Source organism: Ranitomeya imitator, chromosome 6 (genome assembly GCF_032444005.1).
Source record: "Ranitomeya imitator isolate aRanImi1 chromosome 6, aRanImi1.pri, whole genome shotgun sequence".
NCBI lineage: Eukaryota > Metazoa > Chordata > Amphibia > Anura > Dendrobatidae > Ranitomeya > Ranitomeya imitator.
In genome coordinates this window covers 119071523-119099299 of record NC_091287.1, presented here as the reverse complement: position 1 = coordinate 119099299, position 27777 = coordinate 119071523, and the positions used below count along the sequence as shown (strand labels likewise).

General features: G+C 43.8%; 1 protein-coding gene across 1 annotated transcript in view; it reads left to right on the top strand.

Annotated features, from left to right (window-relative positions):
- OSBPL10 (oxysterol binding protein like 10) overlaps positions 1-27777 on the top strand; it is a 577114-nt gene that overhangs the window by 198840 nt on the left and 350497 nt on the right. The gene's annotated exons all lie outside the window — the stretch shown is intronic.

Here is a 27777-nt window from a genome sequence, read left to right as displayed (position 1 = left end):
TAGGGGAAAAATGATGGAATCACCCAATTCTGAGGAAAAAATTATGGAATCATGAAAAACAAACAAACAAACAAACAAAAAAACACTCCAAAACATCACTAGTATTTTGTTGCAACACCTCTGGCTTTTCTAACAGCTTGCAGTCTCTGAGGCATGGACTTAATGAGTGTCAAACAGTACTCTGCATCAATCTGGCTCCAACTCTCTCTGATTGCTGTTGCCAGATCAGCTTTGCAGGTTGGAGACTTGTCATGGAAAATTTTCTTCAACGTCCACCAAAGATTTTCAATTGGATTGAGATCCGGACTATTTGCAGGCCATAACATTGACCTTATGTGTCTTTTTTCAAGGAATGTTGTCACAATTTTTGCTCTGTGGCAGGATGCATTATCATCTTGAAAAATGATTTCATCATCCCCAAACATCCTTTCAAATGATGGGATAAGAAAAGTGTCCAAAACATCAACATAAACTTGTGCATTTATTGAAGATGTAATGACAGCCATCTCCCCAGTGCCTTTACCTGACATGCAGCCCCATATTATCAATGACTGTGGAAATTTGCATTTCTCTTCAGGCAGTCCTCTTTATAAATCTCATTGGAACGGCACCAAACAAAAGTTCCAGCATCATCACCTTGCCCAATGCAGATTCATGATTCATCACTGAATATGACTTTCATCCAGTCATCCACAGTCCACGATTGCTTTCCCTTAGCCCATTGTAACTTTTTTTTTTTTGTTTAGGTGTTAATGATGGCTTTTGTTTAGCTTTTCTGTATGTAAATCCCATTTTCTTTAGCGGTTTCTTAGGCTATGTGCGCACGTTCAGGTTTTTCCGCGTTTTTTTGCAGTAAAAACGCTATAAAAACTCATTAAAAACACATACATTATGCATCCTATCATTTAGAATGCATTCTGCATGCTTTGTGCACATGATGCGTTTTTTCCGTGAAAAAAACGCATCGCGGTAAAAAAAAGCAGCATGTTCATTAATTTTGCAGATTTTTTGCGCTTTTCCCGCTATTCTATGCATTTGGGAAAAAACGCACCAAAAATGCATCAAAAAACGCGAAAAAAAACACATGCGGATTTCTGACAGAAATGTCCGGATTTTGTCAGGAAAATTTCTGCAAGAAATCCTGACGTGTGCACATACCCTTAAAGTTCGGTCACAGACATTTACTCCAATTTCCACCCATTCGTTCCTCATTTGTTTTGTTGTGCATTTCCTGTTTTGGAGACATATTGCTTTAAGTTTCTGGTCTTGACGCTTTAATGTCTTCCTTGGTCTACCAGTATATTTGCCTTTAACAACCTTCCCATGTTGTTTATATTTGGTCCAGATTTTACTCACAGCTGACTGAACAACCAATATCTTTTGCAACATTGCGTGATGATTTACCCTCTTTTAAGAGTTTGATAATCCTCTCCTTTGTCAGTCCACTTGGTGCAACAGTTCTCCAAGGTGTGATCTCCCCTTTTTAGATGCAGACCAACGAGCAGATCTAATTTGATGCAGGTGTTATTTTTGGGTATGAATATTTACAGGGTGATTCCATAATTTTTCCTCAGAATTGAGTGATTTCATAATTATCCCCCTATGCTTGGTTAAAAAAAGTAACCATTACTGACTACCACATTTTTTGTCCTTGATTTCTTTTAGTGTTTCTTAAAGCCAGAAAGTTGCCATTTGAAATGACTTTAGTTTTGTGACATATCTGTGATTTGCTTTTTTTCTACAAAATTAAACAACTGAATGAACATCCTCCAAGGCCGGTGATTCCATAATTTTTACCAGGGGTTGTATTTGTGCAGAAATAATGTTCACAGCCCCTTCAGTCAGCTGATATGTTGGGGCGCTGAAATTGGGTCCCACACTGACCTTATATTTATGTCCTAATAATGTCCTGGGATACCCCTTCAACACATTGGCACATATAGATATAACTGCATGTGAGCATCGGGGTCCACATGTATGGAGCGGGCTCAGGAGCTAGGTCCACATGCACGGAGTGGGCTCAGGAGCTGGGTCCACATGTATGGAGCGGGCTCAGAAGCTGGGTCCACGTGTATGGAGTGGGCTCAGGATCTGGGTCCACATGAATGGAGCGTGTGTAGGAGCTGGGTCCACATGTATGGAGCGGGCGTAGGAGCTGGGTCCTCATGTATGGAGCGGGCTCAGGTGCTGGGTCCACATGTATGGAGCGGGCTCAGGTGCTGGGTCCACATGTATGGAGCGGGCTTAGGAGCTGAGCTTCTACACACATGGTAAATATCAGCTGTGTTACATAGCCAGCATCTGCCTGTTACAGTAGCAACTGGAAGAAGCTCTGATCGCTGCTGTTTAGCCATTTAGATAAATCACTGACAGCAGCACGTAAATGGAGTGAATGCCGGTAATCTATTGGCCCCCGCGATATGACTCTGAAGAATCGATTGTGTTACAATGGCAGTCGGGGGCCTGCTGATTGCTTCCACTTCTGCGACCGTGGTACTCCTGAGAAGACCATTATTTACACTATCTACTGCAATAATACTGTATTAAGCCCTTAACGAACGCCAATACACCTTTTAATGGTGGCAGTTAAAGGGACACTGTCACCTGAATTTGGAGGGAACAATCTTCAGTCATGGAGGCGGGGTTTTTGGGTGTTTGATTCACCCTTTCCTTACCCACTGGCTGCAATATTGGATTGAAGTTCATTCTCTGTCCTCCGTAGTACATGCCTGCACAAGGCAATGTTGCCTTGCGCAGGCGTGTGCTACGGAGGACAGAGAATGAACTTCAATCCAATATTGCAGCCAGCATGCAGCCAGCGGGTAAGGAAAGGGTGAATCAAAGACCCAAAACCCCCGCCTCCATGGCTGAAGATTGTTCCCTCCAAATTCAGGTGACAGTGCCCCTTTAAGGGTACGTATTCTTCATTGCCACTTTTTAACGGCGTCGAGAAATAAGGTTATAGCGCCCCTCCAGCTTCGGAAATTCTTTGGGGTTCTCGGCTATCGGGTGTAACTGAGACCCCGGAGAATATGATTTGCATCAGTTTTTACCGTCCCCAGTGTTCATTTTTTTCCTTCCACATTGCTTTAGTTCTTGTGAAGCACCTGAAGGGTTAATAAACTTCTTGAATGTCGTTTTGCGCACCTTGAGGGGTGCAGTTTTAATAATGGTGTCACTTTTGGGTATTTTCTGTTATATTGACCTCACTTCAAATGTGAGGTGGAAATAAGAAAAAATAAACATATCAGGAATTGCTGATCTCTCTTATGGTAAGCTACGCAAAGAGAAAAAATTTAACCGCCAGAATTACTGTTTATTACTTGCCGCCACACTTCTTTGTAAAAATGCAATGAAAAGCTATGAAAATGTTTTATGTACCCCATAATAGTATTAATTTGTTCTTAAATGTTTATAACCACTAAAATAATAGAAAAAACCTGTACGATTTTGGTACGATTTCGGTATTAATCACTTTGCTGAGTTATTTTTAAAGCACAATGATTGCTGTAAAAATGAAACCCAAAACATAATAGCGGAATTCCATTTTTTGCACTATTTCATACCAAGATTAACCCAATTTTCTGTGCATTACATTGTAAAGTGAATGGTGTTATTTGAAACTACTACTTGTTTAGCAAAAAAACAAGCCCTCATATGACTGTGTCAAAGGTAAAATAAAACCATGATTGCTCTTGTAAGAAGGGGAGGAGAAAACGGAAGCACAAAAATGAAAAATTGCCTATGAAGTGAAGGAGTTGGTGGAGCTTACTGCATTTTTGCATCTGATTTCTGTTGTTGCCTTTTATTGTCCCATTACTGCAAATGTCAAGGGAAAAAAAGTATGATTTCACCATGCTCAATCCATCTTTAACATAGTACATAAGCAACTCCTTCCTCTCTCTGTTACAATAAATTTGACCTTGAGGAGTTGGCAGGTTTATGGTGACGTAAGGAGAGAGCCTTTGGATGAAAGAGTGTTTGACATCACCTTTTCTCATATAAATTGCTCAGCATAAATGAGTACACCCCTTTGACAGGTCATATTGTAATCAATATCTCACTGAACACAAGAACAATTTCCAAAATTTTGTCAAGACTGAGATTCACAGAACATTTTTTAACCAATATCATGACAGCAAGGTCAATATTACTTTCTTTACAAAATCTTCAGTTGGAAAATGGTCTGAGTCAAGGGGAAGGTGCGAAATACAGGGATATTCTAGAGCAAAACTTGTTTCAGTCTGTCACTGATTTGGGATTTCACCTTCCAACAAGACAATGACTCAAAGCCTAGTGCTAAAGCAATACTCGAGTGTTTAAAGGGGAAAGGTGTAAATGTTTTGCAGTGGCCTAGTCAAAGCTCAGGTCTTTAATCCAATTGAGAATCTGTCGACAAACTTGAAGATTGCTGTTCACCAGAGGAAACTATATAACTTGAAGGACCTGGAACAGTTTTGCCTTAAGGGACGGGCAAAAATCCCATTTGGCAAGATGTGGAAAGCTCATAGAGACTTATGCAAAGCGATGTGCAACTGTAAGTGCCACAAAAGTAAGCTCTAAAAAGTACTGACTTTAGCGGGGGGGGTGAATAGTTGTTGTTATTTTGTCCTATTTGCTGTTTCCTTTACAATAAAAATAAAACTATCGTATATGCTCGAGTATAAGCCGACCCAAGTATAAGCCGCCCCCCCCCCCTAAAAGACTGGGAAAACTTAATGACTTGAGTATAAGCCTAGGGAGGAAAATGCAGCAGCTACCGGTAAATTTAAAAAATAAAAATAGATAAAATAAAAGTAAAATTAATTGAGACATCAGTAGTTTAAGTGTTTTTGAATATCCATATTGAATCAGGAGCCCCAAATAATGCTCCATTCAGTTCATGATGGCCCCATATAATGTATGGAGCATACAGTTTATGAGGGGCTCCATAAGATGCTCCATATTAAAGTATGCCCCATATAATGCTGCACAATTGTTGATTATGACCCCATAAGATGCTCCATACAGACATTTGCCCTATACAATGCTGCCCAAATCCTGATTATGGCTCCATAAGATGCTCCATACATTATGCCCCATATAATGCTCCACAAATGTGGATTATGGCCCCATAAGATGCTCCATAGAGATATTTGCCCCATATAATGCTGCACATGGCCACATACAGATATTTGCCCCATATAATGCTGCACATAGCCCCATAAGATGCTCCATACAGATATTTGCCCCATATAATGCTGCAAATGGCCCCATAAGATGCCCCATACAGATATTTGCCCCATATAATGCTGCACATGGCCCCATACAGATATTTGCCCCATATGATGCTGCACATAGCCCCATAAGATGCTCCATACAGATATTTGCCCCATATAATGCTGCACATGGCCCCATAAGATGCTCCATACAGATATTTGTCCCATATAATGCTGCATATGGCCCCATAAGATGCTTCATACAGATAATTGCCCCATATAATTCTGCACATGGCCCCATAAGATGCTCCATACAGATATTTGCCCCATATGCTGTTGCTGCGATTAAAAAAATAAAAAATCACATACACCCTCTCAGGCCCCCAGCACTTACTATATTCACCTGCTCCATGCTCCACGCCGACCGCAGCTGTGTCTTCCTGTCCTCCGCACTGATGTTCAAGCAGAGGGCGGCGCGCACTAATCGCGTCATCGCGCCCTCTGACCTGAGCGTCACTGCAGAGGACGCGGAAGACGCTGCGGTGCCAATGGTGGAACAGGGGACAGGTGAATATCGTGCACTGCGTTATACTCACCTGCTCCTGGCGCAGTCCCTGCCCGTGTGTTCCCCGGCGCTGGCAGCTTCTTCCTGTAGTGAGCGGTCACATGGTACCGCTCATTACAGTAATGAATATGTGGCTCCACCCCTATGGGAGTCGGGCCCATATTCATGAGGCGGTACCATGTGACCGCTCACTACAGGAAGAAGCTGCCGGCGCTGGAGAAAAGACGTGCAGGGACCGTGCCAGGAGCAGGTGAGTATTATCACACAGCTCTGCTCCCCCTCCCCTGCCGACCCCTGGGTATGACTCGAGCATAAGCCGAGAGGGGGACTTTCAGCCCAAAAAAGTGGGCTGAAAATCTCGGCTTATACTCTAATATGTACAGTAAATGTTCACCATTATAGGTGTGTTCTTTACCTGCACTGATGCAAACCCTCAAAGAAACAGTGAAATTCCAGGTTGTGAACAAAAAATGTCAGGGGTGGTGGAGGTGGTTGTGAATATTCGCAAGCCACTGTACGTCTCCAGATCTGAACTCAACAAAACACCTATGGGGAATTCTGAAGAGACAAGTTGAGCATCACTCCATCTAGCAATCAGGCTCTAAAATAGGTTCTTGAAGAATGGAAAAGATAGATGTTGCAATATGTTGCTAACTTGTGTATTCCATGCCTAGAAGACTTGGTGGTGTCCTTTAAAATCATGGAGAGAATACAAAATAATAGATGCAGTAGGCTTTGATGTAGGGTATGTTCATTTTTCCATCAGTTTTACTCAAATTAGTTGAAGATTTTATAATGAAAGTTATATTACTTACAGTTCATGTTATGGGTTATAAAATGTTCTATGAAACTGTCTGGTCAAAATGTTGCAAATTGTTCTTGTATTCAGTGAGATATTGATTCAAATCTTACTTTTAACCCCTTCCCGACCCATGACGCCACGTAGACGTCATGAAAGTCGGTGCCAATCCGACCCATGACGCCTATGTGGCGTCATGGAAAGATCGCGTCCCTGCAGATCGGGTGAAAGGGTTAACTCCCATTTCACCCGGCCTGCAGGGACAGGGGGAGTGGTAGTTTAGCCCAAGGGGGGGTGGCTTCACCCCCCGTGGCTACGATCGCTCTGATTGCCTGTTGAAAGAGAAACTGCCAATCAGAGCGATTTGTAATATTTCACCTATTAAAACTGGTGAAATATTACAATCCAGCCATGGCCAATGCTGCAATATCATCGGCCATGGCTGGAAACACTAATGTGCCCCCACCCCACCGATCGCCCCCCCAAAGCCACCGATCTGTCCGGTACACTGCTCCGGCTCCCCTCCGTCCTGTGCTCCGCTCCCCCCGTGCTCTTGTCCGCTCCCCCCGTGCTCCAATCACCCCCCCGTGCTCCGATCCAAACCCCCTGCACTCCGATCCACCCCCCGTACATCATCCACCACCCCCGTGCTCCGATCCCCCCCCGTGCTCCGTTTCACACCCCCCGTGCTCTGTTCCACCCCCCGCGCTCCGACCCCCTCCCCCGTGCTCTCCCCCACCCCATCATACTTACCGATCCTGCCGGGGTCCGTCCGTCTTCTCCCTGGGCGCCGCCATCTTCCAAAATGGCGGTCGCATACGCAGTGCGCCCGCCGAATCTGCCCGCCGGCAGATTCGTTCCAAAGTGCATTTTGATCACTGAGATAATCTATCACAGTGATCAAAATAAAAAAAAATAATAAATGACCCCCCCCCTTTGTCACCCCCATAGGTAGGGACAATAAAAAAATAAAGAATTTTTTTTTTCCACTAAGGTTAGAATAGGGTTAGGGCTAGGGCTAGGGCTAGGGTTAGGGCTAGGGTTAGGGTTTCGGTATGTGCACACGTATTCTGTTCCTCTGCGGATTTTTCCGCTGCGGATTTGATAAGTCTGCAGTGCTAAACCGCTGCGGATTTATGGCGGATTTACCGCGTTTTTTCTGCGCATTTCACTGCGGTTTTACAACTGCGATTTTCTCTTGGAGCAGTTGTAAAACCGCTGCGGAATCCGCAGAAACAAGTGACATGCTGCAGAATGTAAACCGCTGCATTTCCGTGCAGTTTTTCTGCAGCATGTGTACAGCGATTTTTGTTTCCCATAGGTTTACATTGAACTGTAAACTCATGGGAAACTGCTGCGGATCCGCAGCGTTTTCTGCAGTGTGTGCACATACCTTTAGAATTAGGCCATGTGCACACGGTGCGGATTTGGCTGCGGATCCGCAGCGGATTGGCCGCTGCGGATTCGCAGCAGTGTTCCATCCGGTTTTACAGTACCATGTAAACCTATGGAAAACTAAATCCGCTGTGCCCATGGTGCGGAAAATACCGCGCGGAAACGCTGCGTTGTATTTTCCGCAGCATGTCAATTCTTTGTTCGGATTCCGCAGCGTTTTACACCTGTTCCTCAATAGGAATCCACAGGTGAAATCCGCACAAAAAACACTGGAAATCCGCGGTAAATCCGCAGGTAAAACGCAGTGCCTTTTACCCGCGGATGTTTCAAAAATGATGCTGAAAAATCTCACACGAATCCGCAACGTGGGCACATAGCCTTAGTGTTAGGGTTGGAATTAGGGTTGTGGTTAGGGGTGTGATTAGGGTTACGGGTGTGTTGGGTTAGGGGTGTGTTGGGGTTAGGGTTGGAGGTAGAATTGAGGGGTTTCCACTGTTTAGGCACATCAGGGGGTCTCCAAACGCAACATGGCGCCACCATTGATTCCAGCCAATCTTGTATTCAAAAAGTCAAATGGTGCTCCCTCACTTCCGAGCCCCGACGTGCGCCCAAACAGTGGTTTACCCCCTCATATGGGGTATCAGTGTACTCAGGACAAACTGCACGACAATTACTGGGGTCCAATTTCTCCTGTTACCCTTGTGAAAATAAAAAGATGCTTGCTAAAACATCATTTTTTGAGGAAAGAAAAATGATTTTTTATTTTCACGGCTCTGCGTTGTAAACGTCTGTGAAGCACTTGGGGATTCAAAGTGCTCACCACATATCTAGATAAGTTCCTTGGGGGGTCTAGTTTCTAAAATGGGGTCACTTGTGGGGGGTTTCTACTGTTTAGGCACACCAGGGGCTCTGCAAACGCAACGTGACGCCCGCAGACCATTCCATCAAAGTCTGCATTTCAAAAGTCACTACTTCCCTTCTGAGCCCTGCCGTGCGCCCAAACAGTGGTTTACCCCCACATATGGGGTATCAGCGTACTCAGGACAAACTGGACAACAATATTTGGGGTCAAATTTCTCCTATTACCCTTGGCAAAATAGGAAATTCCAGGCTAAAAAATCATTTTTGAGGAAAGAAAAATTATTTTTTATTTTCATGGCTCTGCTTTATAAACTTCTGTGAAGCACCTGGGGGGTTTAAAGTGCTCAATATGCATCTAGATAAGTTCCTTGGGGGGTCTAGTTTCCAAAATGGGGTCACTCGTGGGGGAGCTCCAATGTTTAGGCACACAGGGGCTCTCCAAACGCGACATGGTGTCCCCTAACAATTGGAGCTAATTTTCCATTCAAAAAGTCAAATGGCGCGCCTTCCCTTCCCAGCCCTGCCGTGTGCCCAAACAGTGGTTTACCCCCACATATGAGGTATCGGCGTACTCGGTAGAAATTGCCCAACAAATTTTAGGATCCATTTTATCCTATTGCCCATGTGAAAATGAAAAAATTGAGGCTAAAAGAATTTTTTTGTGAAAAAAAAGTACTTTTTCATTTTTACGGATCAATTTGTGAAGCACCTGGGGGTTCAAAGTGCTCACTATGCATCTAGATAAGTTCCTTGGGGCGTCTAGTTTCCAAAATGGGGTCACTTGTGGGGGAGCTCTAATTTTTAGGCACACGGGGGCTCTCCAAACCTGACATAGTGTCGCTAAAGTGTGGAGCCAATTTTTGATTCAAAAAGTCAAATGGCGCTCCTTCCCTTCCAAGCCCTGCCGTGCGCCCAAACAGTGGTTTACCCCCACATATGAGGTATCAGCGTACTCAGGACAAATTGGACAACAACTTTCGTGGTTCAGTTTCTCCTTTTACCATTGGGAAAATAAAAAAATTGTTGCTAAAAGATAATTTTTGTGACTAAAAAGTTAAATGTTCATTTTTTCCTTCTATGTTGCTTCTGCTGCTGTGAAGTACCTGAAGGGTTAATAAACTTCTTGAATGTGGTTTTGAGTACCTTGAGGGGTGCATTTTTTAGAATGGTGTCACTTTTGGGTATTTTCAGCCATATAGACCCCTCAAACTGACTTCAAATGTGAGGTGGTCCCTAAAAAAAATGGTTTTTTAGATTTCGTTGTAAAAATGAGAAATCGCTGGTCAAATTTTAACCCTTATAACTTCCAAGCAAAAAAAAAATTTTGTTTCCAAAATTGTGCTGATGTAAAGTATACATGTGGGAAATGTTATTTATTAACTATTTTGTGTCACATAACTCTGGTTTAACAGAATAAAAATTCAAAATGTGAAAATTGCGAAATTTTCAAAATTTTCGCCAAATTTCCGTTTTTATCACAAATAAACGCAGAATTTATTGACCTAAATTTACCACTAACATGAAGCCCAGTATGTCACGAAAAAACAGTCTCAGGACCGCTAGGATCCGTTGAAGCGTTCCTGAGTTATTACCTCATAAAGGGACACTGGTCAGAATTGCAAAAAACGGCAAGGTCTTTAAGGTCAAAATAGGCTGGGTCATGAAGGGGTTAAAGGGGGGGGTGTACTCATTTATGTTGAGCACTGTATATGATTGCCTTTAGGGTCAGATTAATCTCTTAAAAACTAAAACTTTTTCTCACAATATTCAAAATGCGTTAAATAGTAAAATTCCATGTGATTTTTTTTAGACTGATTATAAAGAGATATAGATAAAACTGTTGTTATGCCTCATTATTATACAGCATCCTTTTCCACAGAGATTAACAGGGATTATTCTGTCTTATCGGATTTAATGTGAAATGTCAATTGTATGTGATTTAGATAACTGTTAATGCTTAGCAAATAAAACAGAAATAATTGTCTGATATAATCGTTACAGGAAACTATATACTTCCTTCCATCAAGACCTTGAGTAGTTATCCAAACAGCCAGTCAGGTTCCATTTCTTATATCTCATAGGAATTTGTTCCAAAAATAATGAAGAAATCTGGTTGTTCTTGGTAGCTCCTTTTCTTCACACTAGTTTTGATGATAGTACTCTAGTTGTACAGTTTGTACTTTTAGAGGATTGTCATTTCTCAGAAAGTAAGGGTCTGATTGCAGAATTCCATGTGTTGGGACCCCCACAATTGTCGAGAATAGGGCTCTGAAATTGTCCTGCTGTAAGGCCTTATTGAGACATCAGTGATTTTTCTTGCATGCAAAAAAGTTTAATGAGCTTTTTTTTCTCATCCTTCTCATTTTAAACAGTATGTGAAAAACTTACAGCTCAAGGATAGCATTTGAGTACTTTCCGATGTATTTATTTATTTTAATGGACCCATAGTCTTGCATTGTTGAGACTGATTCTAGACTCTGATCAAAACTGGATGTTTCTGAGATTTGTGAAGATCATTCAGTCAGCGAAAATCCATGGACATGTGAACAGTTCATAGATTATAATGGGTACAAGAACTAGTCATCAAAATTACGGACAGAACTTATACAAGAAAAACTGACGTCTGAATGAAACCTTAGGATGGAGCATGCATTCCACCACTCTTTGTCTATGTGACTGCTTGAGATTGACTGGCAGACTGTTTCCCATTACGGTGCCTTATTGCTTCTCAGACTAAATGTACACTGTGCAGCAGTAGTCTAGGACACTCCTCCTACTCTTGCATTAGCCAGCTGCTATTTTGATTATCAATGTGAATTAGATAATATGAAAAAGTGTAGCTGACGTGTTAAATAAGAGGGGTCCAGGATTTTATGAGTCGTGAGCAGAAGTATGCAAAAGGAAGCCAGAAGGAAAGGTTTCTAAGCATTCCCCAGGTAATGTTATTTGTCAAATTTGAGAGTTGCTTTTAATGTTCATGTTTGGTTCATTATAATGAATGATAGAATTCAGAAAAAAGATGATCGCTGAGCCTTGATCGCCTGACTAGAGGAGTCTTCTCTTCTGGGAGCAGTTGAGTGCCATTTGTGCTTACTAGGTCCTGCCACATCATGACATTAATAAATACGAAAGCAATGACATCATATGCAAACGGGAGATAGATGACAGGAGAACAGGCACAACAGTGAAGCCCAAAAATCACCCCAATGCTAATGTGGCACCCCTAGGGGTATTTGCCACAAAAATAGTTACTGACACTAAACACAAATATTAAGATAGCAAAACTGCACTACCACCTCCGGCCAGAAGGGGGAGCTCCAGAGACTCCCCTTAATCCATTCTGGTCTGAGAGAAGAAATGGCAGTTGGGCTAAGGAGCTGAAAGTGAGAGGTCATACAGTTGAATCTCTAACAGCCCTATGACGGTTTCCAGGCCCAAATCACCGGCCTGAGGAGAAGAGGGATAGAGAAAAAGGACATTGTGAGAACCGGGTAGCATTAATCACTACCCAGAACAGGCGCAAAGACGGATACCGGATCCGTGGCTGTATTCATTATATATAATACAGCAACCGGAAAAACGTGAGGTGATATCAGCTTCACTAGGGCCGGACGCAGCAACAGACACAGAGTTCAGCGGTACTCCCGGAGGGGGTAAGCCGATAAAAGGACTCGGGTTGCCCGTCGAACCAGGACCCGGAGGGGACAGATTGGGCCGGCAGCCAGTTCACATACAGCAGCAGGGCCACACAGAAATTGCGCACAATAAGAGGCGAAGACCCCGGCAGGGTCAAAGTAACTCAGAGTTCCCATACAGACTCCGGTGACAGGACTGGTTGTAAATCCTTTTATGTTAAAGTAAACTGGTTAAACGTTTCAGTGCCTCAGTCTTTCATTTGGACAATAGCCATCTATCCAGGATCGGGATCGTCACCGCTGGGAGAACCTGCTGCTGATCAAGTAAGTGCCTGTCCCCTCACGATACCCCTTACACTGTGCATTGCCTGAGGCCACAGCACCGGGTCAAGCCACCTGTGACATCCCCCTCAAGAGACAGACCACATTGGTCCGGTGCTGGGTATCCCGGTCTCTTGGGCGTCACAATTGGCGTCACGAACAGGATCTGGCCAGCCCGTATACCGGGTATTGTGTGCCGTGATTGGAGCCCAAAACTGTGAAAACTTGGATGAAAAATCTTGAAAATTGACTTTATTAAAGAAAAATCCATTCCCCATTGAAAACTATTGAAAGTGACTTTTCCCCATTGGTTATAATGGAGTAAAGATGGCCGCCATCCCCTGAGGTAATCACCTCATAACCGTTAGGCACAAGACTGTTAATTGAGCTACGCCGTCACCTGAGCCCCAGTCTAACTGAAAAACTTCAGAATCCACCATTACAGAGCGCGCGGCCGGCAGGAGCAGCAGGGGGCGTGTCATTGTGGGCGGCACCAAGCTAAGCGCTCTGACATCAGAGCAAGGAGAAAATCGATCCTGCTGCACAGCGGAACGAATCTACACTATCCCGACGGAAGCGGAGGACCGGAAGGGTCCGGATTAACTAAGGGGGCACAGTATGTCGCAGCACGGAGACGCCGCAGCATCCGGCGACGCTAATGCAGCTGAAAGACAGAGTGTCGATAGAGTCTGGTAGCGCAGCGGTGCAAGGAGTGGCGCCCATCATGCCGGTGCTGATGCCATATACCCCAGGTGGCCCGTGGCTTCCAATGTATGAAGGTGAGCCTAATACCCTTGACGATTTCAGAGAAAAGATGCTGGCCCATTTTAGCATGTTCCCCGTGGGTGAAGTTCAGCGTGTTAGTCTCCTGATGATGCAGTTAAGTGGCCATGCTAAGCGAGAAGTCACAGCATGGGCAGCTGATCTAAAAGGCACTGTTGAACGCATATTTGCTGGATTAAAAGCTACATTTGAAACCACTGCCAGCAGCAAAGCTAAAGTACGATTCTTTAATTGCAAACAAAAAGTTAATGAGGGCGTGAGAGACTTTGCCTTAAACCTGCAGGAAGCCCTTAAATCACTTACACTGGCTGAACCCATTTTTAACACCGGAGCGGATAAACTGCTAAGAGATCAATTTATGGAGGGACTCTACACCCCTTCTCACCGGGGGCATGTGAGCATGCTTGTTTTTAAGAACCCTGAATTGACATTTGCCCAATTAAAGGAGAGCGCTATACGTCTCCAGCTGGCAGAAGCACCTCGGGATCAGGATCCTGCACAACCTATGGCAGAGGCACCTCAACAACAGGGAGTGCCAGTGACATCAGCTATGTCCGGGGCCATTGCTAAGCCCCTGGGGCCCAGTACTAATGAGGCTCTTCAACAAAAGCTTGACTCTTTAACTGATGTTGTTGCTTCAATGGCTAAAACCATGCAGGAGATGAGAGGACCCAAGATGGAGTTGTCAAACCATAGAGAAGGTGTTCCATGGATGAGACCCCGGAGATACCCGACATGGAGAGGACGACCCCGCGACCGCTACCAACCGGATGGACAGCCCATTTGCCGCCGTTGCCAGCAGCCAGGCCACTTTGCACGAGATTGTGATTTAAACGGGAATCCCCTGGGAATGCGGGCCGCTTCGCAGGAATGAACTTTCAAGGCCCAACACCCTGGCACGACAGGTACATCGGAGGACGACCCATTATCCCTATCGTGCTGGACGGAATGCCCCTCAACGCTTTGCTGGACACAGGTTCCCAGATTTCATCTATACCGTATATCCTTTATAAGAGGTACTGGGCTGATGCAGATATTGATAAAGGGCCCTCTGATGTTGAACTAGATATATGGGCCAGTAATGGTAAGTTGGTACCGAAACTAGGATTCAGGGAGATGACCATAAAGATTGGTAAAGTAGAATTGAAGAAACAGGGTATAATTGTTGTTGATGTTGACCGGCGGAACTGTGAACCAACTGTATTGATAGGAATGAATGTGTTAGAGAACTGCTTTTCCGAAGTCATTTCTGTCTTACAGCAAATTGCTGAAACTGCCCAATCCTGCCAGCAGAGAGTTCTCCGGAGGGAAATAAAAGTATTGATGTTAAGGCAACAGGTAGAAGTTGCAGGTGGAGAAATCGGCAGTGTGAGGGTAAGTGATCCAACGTCTATTGTAATCCCACCAAAAACAGAAATGCTGGTATGGTGTAGAGCAGCCATTGGTACTAAGGGACGAGATTATCAAGCCTTAATAGAACCAGTGTACACCGACAGCAGGCCCACTATACTCACAGCACGAGGGATAGTCGAGGTACACCGGGGACGAGTGCCGGTACGACTTTTGAACTGTGGAGAGGAAGAGGTCACTTTGCCAAGGTATGCTACAATGGCAAAGCTATATACTGTTGACAACAATGCCATCACAACCATTGAGCCCTTAGAACCAACCTGTCAGGTGGAAGGCAATGGCTCAGATGGAGAAATGGAGGATTGGTGCCAACAGCTACACGTGGGCATAAATTCAACACCTACCCATCAAAAACAAGGGGTGTATAGGCTAGTGACGGAATATGAACAAGTCTTCAGTAAACACCCATTGGACTTCGGACGGATAGAAGGGGTAGAACACACAATCCCCACAGGTGACCATCCCCCAATAAAAGAAAGATATAGACCCATACCGCCCGCTCACTATCAATGTGCAAAAGATATGCTGAGGGAAATGAAACAGGCCGGGGTAATAAGAGACAGCTGTAGGCCCTGGGCGGCCCCTCTAGTGATTGTCAAAAAAAAAAGATGGAACTATGAGAATGTGCGTAGACTACCGGCAGATTAATAACATCACCCATAAAGACGCCTACCCCTTGCCTAGGATAGAAGAGTCCTTGACTGCTTTGAAATCTGCTAATTATTTTTCCACCTTAGACTTAACAAGCGGGTATTGGCAAGTCCCTGTGGCTGAGAGAGATAAGGAAAAGACGGCATTCACCACACCAATGGGTCTAAGTGAATTTAATCGCATGCCGTTCGGACTCTGCAATGCATCCGGTACCTTCCAGCGGCTGATGGAATGCTGCCTCGGACACAAGAACTTCGAGACCGTCCTCCTGTACCTAGATGATGTGATCGTCTACTCAAAGACTTACGAACAACACTTAATAGACCTGGCAGAAGTGTTCGAAGCCTTATCCAGGTATGGCATGAAAATCAAGCCATCCAAATGTCACCTTCTCAAGCCAAAGGTACAGTACCTGGGACACATCGTGAGTTCGGAGGGAGTAGCACCGGATCCCGAGAAAATAACCGCCATAAGGGATTGGCCGAGACCTACCAGCGCAAAAGAAGTGAGGCAATTCCTGGGATTGGTGGGTTACTATCGCAGATTTATAAAAGGATTTACCAAGTTGGCAGCACCCTTGCAAGACGCCTTGGTAGGGCAGACGAAGAAACCTTCAAACCGAAACCCTCCTTTCCAGTGGAACGACGAAAGGGAAGACTCCTTTGAACAACTAAAGAAGGCACTAACCGGAGAAGAGGTTCTGGCATACCCAGATTACCATCAACCTTTCATCCTCTACACCGATGCCAGTAATGTGGGACTAGGAGCGGTGCTGTCACAAAAGCAAGAAGGTCGGGAGAAAGTCATCGCCTTTGCAAGTAGAAAGCTCCGGCCTACTGAAAGAAATCCAGAAAATTATAGCTCCTTCAAATTGGAACTACTGGCAGTAGTTTGGGCTGTGACTGAACGTTTCAAACACTATCTGGCTGCTGCAGAATTTATTGTCTATACTGACAACAATCCGTTGACCCACCTGGACACAGCCAAATTAGGTGCATTAGAACAGCGATGGATAGCCCGGTTATCTAATTACAACTTCAAGATCAAGTATCGAGCAGGTCGCAAGAATGGAAATGCCGATGCCACACTTGAGAGATGTAGAAGAAGAAACGGGGGAGCTTGAAGAAATTGAACTACCAGCCTTCCATCATCCCAAGGCAAAACATCATCAGTCAAGTACCTATCAGAAACAACAAGAGGTGAATTTTAATCCGTTAGCACACCATAGATGGGCTGACACCCAAGACAGCAATCCGGCTGTGAAGTTGGTGAAGGAACTGTTAACTGAGCAAAGTGCATATCCCGATGAGGATGCCCCAGAAGAGACGCATCAACTCTGGAAAGAGAGAGGCAAAATGTTCCTGTATCAAGGGAAGCTCTGTAGAAGGTACACCAATCCGAAAACACATGAATTGGTTTGGCAGATTATCGTGCCTAAACAAGATGTCAAGATGGTCCTCGAAGCTTACCATAATGGTGCTGGTCACTTTGGTTGGAAAAAGTTAGAAGTACTTCTAAGAGAAAGATTTTATTGGGTCGGGATGAGAAAATCAATCGAACAGTGGTGCAGAAATTGTGGCCCGTGCAACCTCAGAAGAAACGATCAAAAGAACCAAAGAGCACCACTGCAGCCCATAATCACCAAACAACCACTTGAACTTGTAGCCATAGACCACGTGAAGTTAATACCAAGCCGGTCCGGCTATGTCTATGCCTTGACCATCGTGGACCATTATTCACGCTTCTTGGTAGTAGTACCCGTAAAAGATCTGACAGCAAAAACAGCAGCCAAAGCGTTCCAAACGTACTTTTGTAGACCCCATGGATATCCGGAACAGGTTCAAACCGACCAAGGTACAGCCTTTGAATCAGAAATCTTCAGAGAATTCTGTAATATGTATGGTTGCAAAAAGATCCGGACGACGGCCTATCATCCACAAACAAACGGCTTATGCGAGAAGATGAACCATATTATAATAGACCTACTAAAGACTTTACCTGAGACAGAAAGGAATCAATGGCCAGAGAAATTGCCTGGCTTGGTAGATCTATATAATCATGTCCCGTAAGCTCCACCAACTGCACCCCAGCTTACCTTATGCGTGCAAGACCCGGCCAATTACCAATCGATCTAGAAATGGGAATTCTGAAACCAGACGCAGAAGTTCAAGACTCCAATTGGGATATCATACGGCAAAAGCAGTATCGCCTGTCATGATCCCAATGGCAGGGGATCACTAAAGGACAAGCACAGATACAAACAAGCTCTAGGGCGATGGAACCTGAGCTGACCGCGACCCTGAACCTAACACACAAATAAAAGTAGCCGGGGAACGTGCCTACGATGATCCTAGACGTCTCGCTCCAGCCGAAGATCTAACTTCCCCTATTAGAAGAAACACAGACCTCTCTTGCCTCCAGAGAAATCCCCCACAGAAATAGCAGCCCCCCACATATAATGACGGTGAAATGAGAGGAAAGCACATACGCAGTATGAAAACAGTTTCAGCAAAATGAGGCCCGCTAAAGATAGATAGCAGAGGATACAAAAGTGAACTGCGCGGTCAGCGAAAAACCCTTCAAAAAACCATCCTGAAATTACTTGAACTCATGTGCCAACTCATGGTACATGAGGAGCAATTTCAGCCCACTAGAGCAACCAGCAGCAAGAATCACATATCTGCAGGCTGGACTAAAAACCAAATAAAGCAAAACACCAAAACAGGAAAATCCAAACTTAGCTTGACCAGAAGGTTCTAGGAGCAGGGAGCAGAGGTAACAAGACACACTGGATACATTGATAACCGGCGAGGAAATGCCAGCAAAGCCAGGTTAAATAGGAAACTCCCATATGCTGATGGAACAGGTGGAACCCTGAAACCCAGGAAAGACAAGTCACCCAGTACCATCAGCAACCACCAGAGGGAGCCCAAAAAACAGAACTCACAACAATCGCCAAGTGCAAGAGAGTGTGGAAAGAAGCCTTCAGCAAACTGGAGAAAGACAGGAGCGAACTTTCAACCAGAATGCTCTAGCGACCCCATTAAGACCGGGTGACCAAGTGCTCAAGAGAACTCGTCGAACCAATAAACTAGACAATCAGTGGGAAGCCGTACCCTACACAGTTTTACCAACAAGAATGGATAATCCTAAAATGTGTCTCATTAGCAAAAACGGGGGCTTATCATCTGTACTAGTGTCAAGAGACAATCTTAAATTATGTCCGGAAGCATTGAAAGAGACAGAAGTTGTCCAGCCAGAACCAGAAGTTATTCAACCCATGCAGGTCCAACCAGTAAAGGAAAAAGAAGAGGAAATGTATCACACCTGTATAGGAGACTTTCCCAAAACCCTACTAACATACCATGGTGCAGTAGTGGTTCCCATGGTGGCCTTTTACCCAACACCGAACCCAATACCAGAAGTCCCAAGACAGGAAGAGGCTGACCCCGTACTACAGGAGATTCCAGGCCAGGAAGAACAGATTCCTGATCAGAGTGATCCCATTCACGGTGGACTTGCCAACTCCATAGTCATGGAATTATCTTTAGCAGAGCGGGCAGATACTACATCCGCAGTAGACAGTAGTACACCACATGAAGAGATACCGCTATTACGTAGATCACAGCGTAGTACCCAGGGTCAATTACCGGCCAGGTATGCAGATTACCAATTATAAAACTATAGTCATTGTTATCATTCTGCAACGTTTAAGCCCAGTACCTACAGAGACTTGTCTGCATGAACTTCTTGCATATTCTTGAACTTGTTATCAACCCGGAGGCACTAAATCAAAGCTCCGGAAAGACTGCTTTTTGAACTTTGCTTTTTGCTCTTTTTGAACTTTCTTTAGACTTTCTATTGAGTACCTTCAAGGGTAGAACTGTATTAATGGACGCTATTTGAAGTGACTTTTTACAGAACTCTATTTTTGTTTCCTTGAGTGGTTTTTGTAACTTTTCATTTTTAAGACTCTGTACATATTAATTGTTATTTCAAAATGTTATCGTCCCACAGTCCCGGAGTACTGTTCTTAACTAAGGGGGAATGTGGCACCCCTAGGGGTATTTGCCACAAAAATAGTTACTGACACTAAACACAAATATTAAGATAGCAAAACTGCACTACCACCTCCGGCCAGAAGGGGGAGCTCCAGAGACTCCCCTTAATCCATTCTGGTCTGAGAGAAGAAATGGCAGTTGGGCTAAGGAGCTGAAAGTGAGAGGTCATACAGCTGAATTTCTAACAGCCCTATGACGGTTTCCAGGCCCAAATCACCGGCCTGAGGAGAAGAGGGACAGAGAAAAGGGACATTGTGAGAACCGGGTAGCATTAATCACTACCCAGAACAGGCGCAAAGACGGATACCGGATCCGTGGCTGTATTCATTATATATAATACAGCAACCGGAAAAACGTGAGGTGATATCAGCTTCACTAGGGCCGGACGCAGCAACAGACACAGAGTTCAGCGGTACTCCCGGAGGGGGTAAGCCGATAAAAGGACTCTGGTTGCCCGTCGAACCAGGACCCGGAGGGGACAGATTGGGCCGGCAGCCAGTTCACATACAGCAGCAGGGCCACACAGAAATTGCGCACAATAAGAGGCGAAGACCCCGGCAGGGTCAAAGTAACTCAGAGTTCCCATACAGACTCCGGTGACAGGACTGGTTGTAAATCCTTTTATGTTAAAGTAAACTGGTTAAACGTTTCAGTGCCTCAGTCTTTCATTTGGACAATAGCCATCTATCCAGGATCGGGATCGTCACCGCTGGGAGAACCTGCTGCTGATCAAGTAAGTGCCTGTCCCCTCACGATACCCCTTACACTGTGCATTGCCTGAGGCCACAGCACCGGGTCAAGCCACCTGTGACATCCCCCTCAAGAGACAGACCCCATTGGTCCGGTGCTGGGTATTCCGGTCTCTTGGGCGTCACACTAATATGGACAATTGCAGGACAAACTGCAGAATTCAATAAGAAACCACGAAAAAGCACCAACAACAGTTAAAAAAACTAAAAAGTCCAAAATATCAAATATAATTTATTGTAGGAAAAATAACAAACAGATTCAGCGTAAACCTAGGAGAAACATGCAGCAATGCGGCACAAATGTGCCCAACGTAAGCAGTGGACAGCGCATGGGGTGAATCATAGGTATAGGGGGGAAATTCCATAAAACAAAGCCTTAGCGAGACTGGTAAATAACCCAGCCAGTAAAAGACACAATCCCATAGCTAAATAGCAAAGTAACAACACATATGTAACGAAAAAAACATAATATAGGGAACAGGAATGACCAGAAACATACCCGTAATATACACACCAACCACCGCGCCGTCCACAGCTCACCCCGATGCGCGTTTCGGAATGAAACCTTCCTCAGGAGCCCCCACTATATACAGCAATTATGCAAAGTGCCTAGTCCATTAAAAAATATAAAATGAAAAAAAATTATTAAAACTACTGAATTGTGGTTTTTCTGTCACCATACTTCCCTTAAAAATAAATAAAAAAAACACATTACAAAAAGATCATTTTGACATATGTACATCAAATTGATAGGAATAAAGCAAAATTTGTATTTTTTACAAACTTTGGGGGAAAAAAGCTATTCAGGTTTAGTATCGCTGTAATTATACTGACCTTGAAACTCATTCCAAGTCAACTTTTACCTTACACTGAATACCATCTCAACCAAACCAAAAGAATGATTGTGAAATTGCATTTTTTCACAATTTCACCCATCTTGGATTTTTTTCTACTTTTTCAATACATTGTATGGTAAAATTAATGTCGTCATTCATAACTAAAACTTGTCCTGCAAAAAGTCAAGACCTTTATAAGGCAGTGTTGACAGGGAAAGGGAAGAAAAAATGCAAACATAAAATTGGAAAATAGGCTGCAGAGGCAAGGGGTTTAACGATATACATGCGTCTAATTTCAAATTAGTTGGATGAGGCCTTAGATTTAACCTTTTATTACACACCTGTCTCGACTCCGGGCTCTCCTCCCTTCACACCAGTTCGCTAAACTTTCTTGTGCTCCAAGTTGGGCTTTGTAAGTAGCCAGGGTGCTCCCAAGTCATCTTCTGCCTGGGACTATATGAGGCTCAGAAAGACACGCACCTGTGTCTTGTCATTAAAGGGGTTGTCCACTAATAGGACAACCCCTTCTTGATCAAAATGGTTGGCCCAGATAAAAATATAAAACCTATACTCACCTCCCGTGCTGGCGCCATTCCAGCGGTGTCGGCACTCGTGGTCCCATGGCTCTTGTGTGATGTTGTGACACTTAACTCCGGAGCCCAGTCAGCGCCGGTGTCATTATCCCCGCCTTCGGACAAATCGAACATGAAGAGGAAGTCCTGGCTGTAGCTGATCCATGGCTTCCTCTCCATGCTCAATTCGTACGAAGTCGGGGATAGTATCACCAGCTCTGATTGGGCGCTGGTGTCACAACTCCACACGAGAGCCCCGGGAGAGCGAATACCAACACCGAGGGAACCACGCTGACACAGGAGGTGAGTATAAGCTGTAATATTTTGTGAGGGCCAAGCGCAGCATATAAGAAGGGGTTGTCCAAGTAGTGGGCAACTTCTTTAAGACTTCAGTGTTCCTAAGACTTTTAGTGCACTGCTCCTGTCTGCTAGCAGTTTAAGGTAATCCTGCTACTTGTCTGCGGTCTCCAGGACATCTCCTGCTTCCAGTATCTCTGCCGTCTATGTCCCCCATGACTCACCCATCTGCTACAGCTACATATGCAGCCCATGTGCCCACCTAGACCTTGTGCTTGAAGGATCCACCTTACCAAGTGAGCCTAACACCTTTTCAAATAAACCGTTTGTTAGGTGAGAACTTTGGTGAGGCTCCTCTTAGGTTCTAGACAGAGAACAATTCAGATTACTAGTATTTGGGTTCAATGCAATAAAATAGTCAGAACCACCTGAGATACTTTTCACATTTCCATGTGGGTCTTTTAAGGCCTCTTTGTATCTTTTATGGCCATTCCATACATTTAGTATGGTGAAGTGGCCATATTATAACAGGTCTAAGTACATTATTATCTGTTAATATTTTAAAGGGATACTGTGGGGAGATAAAAAAAAATATTCTAATGGCCATGCCTTCATAAACAATACATTTAGCATGAATAATGCTGATTTTAACCCTCACTGTACCTGTAATTCAGTGTGACACTGGAGCTGCTCCTCACTGCTCCCCCTCCCTTTTGGGAAATTACATCACAGATCAGGGGGTATGCTCTGCTCCCTGCTTCTAGAAGCAGCCAGTCCCTGATAATGTCTCCTTGTCTGCACTCTGAGATGAGGGGGTGTGGTTGGCAGCATGGCCTGTTTCTGACTTCTAGTAGCAGCCAGTCCCTGATAATGTCTCATTCACTGCAGTCTGACATAAAGGGGTATGGCCTGCTTCCAGCTTCTAGTAGCAGCTAGCCCCCTGATAATGTCTACTTGTCTGTAGTCTGAGATGGGGCTGTGGCGTGGGGCCGTGACCTGCTCCTGTCTTCTAGTAGCAACCAGCCCCCAAATACTGTATTAAACTGTAGTGTGAGATGAGGGGACGTTTCCTGCTCCCAGTCTCGAGTAGTAGCCAGCACCTGATAATGTTTTTTTGTCTGCAGTCCAAGATAATGGGGTCATAGTGGGGTGTGTGGCCTGCTCCCGTCTTCTAGCTGCAGCCAGCCCCCTAATAATGTCTCCCTGTCTGCAGTCTGCGATGAGGGGACCAGTCTTGTTTCCTGCTACTAGCCCTGCAGGGAAAGACATTATCAGGGGGCTGCCTGCTACTAGAAGCCAGGAGCAGGCCATACCCTCTCATCTGTGGCGTAACATCCCAGAAGGGAGAGGGAGCAGTACCAGCGTCACATTGAATTGCAGGCACTGAGAGAATGGGAAATGGCACTGTTCATGTTAACTTTATTGTATATGAAGGCATGAACATTAGAATAGTTCTTTATCTCTCTAGAGTATACCTTTTTAATTGGGCTGATTCATTCACTGCAAAAGTAACTGTGCAGGTCTAATGGACTGACTCTTAGTAGTCTGGTGGATGTCATCAGGTAAGTGCGGCTTCCTTTTTGTACTCACTTGCCTGGACCCGTGATTATAGCTGCACCTGTGGTGGTGAATCTAAAACTACTGTCATCATATCTGTATTATAAATTCCATCTACACAAATGAGAAACTTTTCTGCTACTTTAAGATTTCTCCTTAGATATTTTCTTCAGATTGTAGCTGACACTAGATGGTTTCTAGACAAGTACTCCCTGTAAATGAATGCCCAGCTGACAAGTGATTGATTAAATACCAAGTACAGGCTTTCTTCATTCTTCAATGCACAGGACGGAACAAAGATTAATGTGATGCCGGATGCAATGTTTTCATCTATTTTCCAATTAAATGTTCATGCATTACAAAAATGTGTTAGATATGGCCCCTCATTTTATAGAGTACACACGCACTAACTCACTTATTTCATTTTATATTATTCTGAATTATTACGCATTTTGATGGTCATATTAGTAGGAAGCAAACATTCAGGACTATAAAATGGATTGACTTATACATTCAATTTTTGTTTTAGTTAAGTCTGCAAACAAGAAATAGTGTGTGTTCATGTTTTTAAAAATGTCAATTTCTTATTTTGAAAAGCTTTCTTGGGGAAGGCCATATTACACATTATATATATATATATATATATATATATATATATATATATATATATATATATATATATATATATATATATATATATATATATATATATATATATATATATACAAATCAGCACTCCCAATGTGAACACGTGCAAGCTGCAAACTGCAACACACAGATAAAAAAAAGACCACAGCTGCACATGTACATGAATCGGCCATGTGAAAACAGACAAATATACATTTCACAAAAATATTTTTTCATAAAAATGTTTTCAAAATTTTTTTTTTCATAAAACTTACAGTTGGGCTGGTGGCCCAAGAGTGGCATGCACAGTAGAGTAGGACCCATCAGGGGGAGATCACCTTGCCATGGTTGATGGGCACACATGAATTGGCCAATTTATGCGCTAAGAATCTCCATTTTAACTGTAAGTTTTATGAAAAAAAATTTTTATGAAAAAATATTTTTGTGAAATGTATATTTGTCTGTGTTTTCACATGGCCGATTCATGTACATGTGCTGCTGTGGATATATATATATATATTATATATATATATATATATATATATATATACTAGATGGCAGCCCGATTCTAAAGAATCGGGAGTCTAGAATCCATATATACTTTATTTATTCAAATGTAAGAATAATACAATTAATAAATAATAGTAAGAAAGAACAAAAATAATAGGCAGTATATGGAGAAAACACCAAACAAAAGTTCAAAATTGGTGTGAAAATGTCACTGAACCACTTCACAACTAAATATATATAGTTTTGGTAAATGGTATTATCATTTTTTTGACGAAATTCGGCAGGAGCTTGAAGAGCAACGTCACTGGGCCCGCCTCCACGCAGTAGAAACTTGCTGTGAAGTAAAAATTCAAAAATCACACCAAAATGGCGGGCGGAGTGTGTCACAGTACGGCACGTTTCTGATTGGTCGCTCGCAGCAGGCGGCAACCAATCAGACACTGGACACTGTTGACGTCACTTATCTCCGGACATTAGCTCCGGACATTAGCTCCGGACAGGAAGTTGGCACAAATTGCAGGAAGTAGTATTCTAGGCAATTATATATTAGATATATATATATATATATATATATATATATATATATATGTGTGTGTGTGTTATAATCCTTCCATATCTACCGTATATACTCGAGTATAAGCCAACCAGAGTAAGCCGACCCCCCTAATTTTGCCACAAAAAACTGGGAAAACTTATTGACTCGAGTATAAGCCTAGGGTAGGAAATGCAGAGGCTACCTGTGAATTTCAAAAATGAAAATAGATGCTCCATACCGTTCATTATTGTCCCATTAGATGCTCCATATAAAGCTGTGCCACATATAATGCTCCATATTGTTCATTATTGCCCCATAGATCCTCCATATAAAGCTGTGCCATATATAATGCTCCATACTGTTCATTATTGCCCCATAGATGCTCCATATAAAGCTGTGCCATATATAATGCTCCATACTGTTCATTATTGCCCCATAGATGTGCCATATAAAGCTGTGCCATAAAGTGCTCTGCACCGTTCATTATTGCCCCATAGATGCGCCATATAAAACTGCCATATAGTACTCTGCACCGTTCATTATTGCCCCATAGATGTGCCATATAAAGCTGTGCCATATAGTGCTCTGCACCGTTCATTATTGCCCCATAGATGTGCCATAGAAAGTTCTGCCATATAGTGCTCTGCACTGTTCATTATGGTCCCATAAATGTGCCATAGAAAGCTCTGCCATATAGTGCTCTGCACCGTTCATTATTGCCCCATAGAAAGCTGTGCCATATAAAACTGTGCCATATAGTGCTCTGCACCGTTCATTATTGCCCCATAGATGTGCCATAGAAAGCTCTGCTACCGGTATATATAATGCTGCGGCTGCTGCAATAAAAAAAATGACATACTCCCCTCTCTTGCTTGCAGCTCCTCAGCGTCCCGTCCCGGCATCTCTCCGCACTGACTGTTCAGGCAGAGGGCGGCGCGCACACTATACGTCATCGCGCCCTCTGACCTGCACAGTCAGGAAGATGGAGCGGCGCCCGGCGGGTGGAACGCGGACAGGTGAATATGTAATACTTACCTGCTCCCGGCATCCCGCTCCTTCTCCCGGACAGCTGGTCTTCGGGTGCAGCAGCCTCTTCCTCTATCAGTGGTCACCGTTACCGCTCATTAGAGGAATGAATATGCGGCTCCACCCCTATGGGAGTGGAGTCCATATTCATTTCTCTAATGAGCGGTCCCACGTGACCGCTGAACAGGGGAAGAGCTGCGGCACCTGAAGACCGTGGGACTGCAGGGACAGCGCCAGGAGCCCCGGAAGCAGGTAAGTATGCCTCAGCCCTCTCTCGCCCTCACCCGCCGACCCCACCGCCGACCGTGACTCGAGTATAAGCCGAGAGGGGCACTTTCAGCCTAAAAATTTGGGCTGAAAATCTCGCTTATACTCGAGTTTATACGGTATGTTAACAAATTGTCAATTTCGGCACTCAAGAATTATATTTATGATATTTAGCAGAGTGATGGCGACCATCACGCAGCAGCACGAATTCCTGTGATCCCCCACCATACAGATACTTCCTGAGGAAGCCATAAATAGGCTGGAGCGCTGAAATGATTTCTATTTGTATTCTTTTAGATTTGATTTTTTCTTTCTGTCTGCTAAATATCATAACAAAATATATATTTTGAATGCCGAAGTTTTTTATATATATTTTTTTTTTACTTCTGTGCACCTCACAATAATGGTGAGCGTCCCCTATTCTTTGATTGATATCTATCTATGTTGTCTGTAGTTTATCATTAACTTAAACGCCATCTACAAATAATTAGATTAGAGGAAATGGGAAATATCTGATTAGTGTGACTGCATTGAAGCAGGGGTGGAGCCCATGGTCTGGTTGTTGTGAATTGGTAATTCTTCACCATGAAAAGTATTCTGCGATCATCCACCACTGTTGTCTTCCATGGACGTTCAGGCCTTTTTAAGTTCCCTAGTGGTTTTTTTTCTTCACAGAGTGGACCAAACTGTTGATTTGACCACTACTAACATTTCTGCTGTCACACTAATGGATTTCTTTTTTTTTGAACGCATGTTATGTGTTCACAGCAACAGCTTCCAATTGTGAATGCCACTCCTGGAATCAGCTCCAAACCTTTTAGCTCCTGAATTGATGATGTATTGATGAAGGAAAAGAACATCCAGCCCATTAAAGAGATAATTGTCCAATTACCTTTGCTCCCTTGTTAACCCCTTTCTGACATCAGACATAATATTCCATCGATATGACCTGGGCCTATTTAACCATGAAAGGAATATTATGTCTGAGCGATCACCCGCACACTCGGGGGTGTGTGCGGGCGATCGCTGCTGGGTGTCAGCTGATTCTGACAGTTGACACCCGGCACTAGGTGCCAGAAGCGGTTGTAAGGGGTTACAGGGGACAGCTTATACCCTGCTTCT